Genomic DNA, 1,822 nt, shown 5'->3' with positions numbered 1-1,822 from the left:
CTTGCTTCCAAAAGTGTGTTAAGACATTTGGGAATCCAAATCTGGTTACTCGTGATTGTATCTCTGATGAGGTTCACAGTTTCAGTCTGAAAACCGTTGGTAGCCCTTGATTCATTATTGAATTACAAAATTGTATGTTCAGTTTTGGTGTGATATTGTACAAACCATGGTTAATGACTTAACGTAATGAACCTTTTAATTGTGGTATCTGAAACTCATGGTAACACCAAGTATGCTATTTTAGGATTTGTGAATTCTTGTAAATCTGCAATGCAACAATTATTGAAATAAGCAATTGGATCTGACTTCCTGTGGAAGCATGGTGAAATAAAGATGGTTCCAATTTGGATTGACCATTATTATGATCAAAAAACCAGCAAGTAGATAGACCATGGTCTCCCATAGGTCTAAGAGCTGGGAAACAAGGATTGGCCATCACACAACCGTGGCAGAGCCTTTCAAAGAATACTGAGTTCATGAACCTAATTTTCTAATCATGTTTAGAAATTGCTTATTTACTATTCAAGTATTTACAGAATGACATAAAATACTATAACAAAAAATATTTCAGAAGATTTTTGAAGAATGGGGGGAATGTTAGTAGGTATAATAGAAATGTCAGCTTTTTATTAATAGACTATATTCTGGTGCAGAACTACCAGAATCAGAAATATTAGATGATAAAACACGGATGAAAAGAGAATTAAAATGGAATTACAATGGGCAAGATGACCCTAGTAAGGATATTTTTTACTAGGTACATAAAGCTGTATAAACTTGAAAATCAAGTCTAGAAAGAGTCGGTGGTACAGTGGTTAGAGTGCAGTACTGCAAGCTACTTCTGCTGATCACTGGCTGTCAGCAATTTGGCAGATCGAATCTCAGTAAGCTCAAGGTTGACTCAGCCATCCATCCTTCCAAGGTCGGTAAAATGAGGACCCAGATGTTAGGGGCAATATGCTCACTCTCTGTAGACCGCTTAGAGAGGGCTGTGAAACAGTATATACCAGTAAGTCTAAATGCTAAGCAGAAATACAAGTGACAATCCAAGACAATGGCCAGGATGCTGCATTCTGGCTCACTATGGTCAGCCTTAAGGCCTATTTCTGGAGGTTCTGTGACTTGATGCTTTGACTTCATCATGGATGAGAGAGCCAACTGTCCTTCATCACCATAACCTGGTTGGGTACTGAGGAGCGGGGGAGGTCCTTTATGGGTTTCTACCATAGTGGGCTACAGCTCCAATTCTAGAACATGGGTGTTTTTGTTATTTGAAATCTCTAGTAACCAACAGGCCAAGGATGTCAAACTCATGTCATGGTGGCGTCATGTGACATATCGGAACTCCCCCACCCCTTCACTAAACAATATAGCCAGCACATGAGGCATCTGGTCCACAGGCCAGAAATTTTACAGCCCTGCACTAGAAAATGGATGTGAAACTCATGACATATCGTGACATTTTCCACTTCATGGAGCTAGAGTTGGCATGGTTTGTGCATGATGTATGCGGCCCGTGGGTGTACAGTTTGACATCCCTGCACTAGAGGTCTGCAGTGGGAGTTGCTGCTCACTTAAACTTCCCTATTATATAGTCTTATATATCTGCCTATATCCTTGAATTTTGTGTCTGGCTTGTCAATAGAGTTACTCATGCTGATGGCTTTGGGAGACTTGAGCTTTTACTACTTTAATTAACATATATAATTAAAATTATGAACAAACAAAAAAGTAATTGGTTATTTCTCCTTAGTCCTGACATGCTGCATGTGAAATTCAGAATCAGCTTAAAGAAGTGAGAAATTCCATCAAGGACTTGGCT

This window comes from Erythrolamprus reginae, chromosome 3 (genome assembly GCF_031021105.1).
Source record: "Erythrolamprus reginae isolate rEryReg1 chromosome 3, rEryReg1.hap1, whole genome shotgun sequence".
Lineage (NCBI taxonomy): Eukaryota > Metazoa > Chordata > Lepidosauria > Squamata > Dipsadidae > Erythrolamprus > Erythrolamprus reginae.
Note: the sequence above shows the minus strand (reverse complement) of the source record.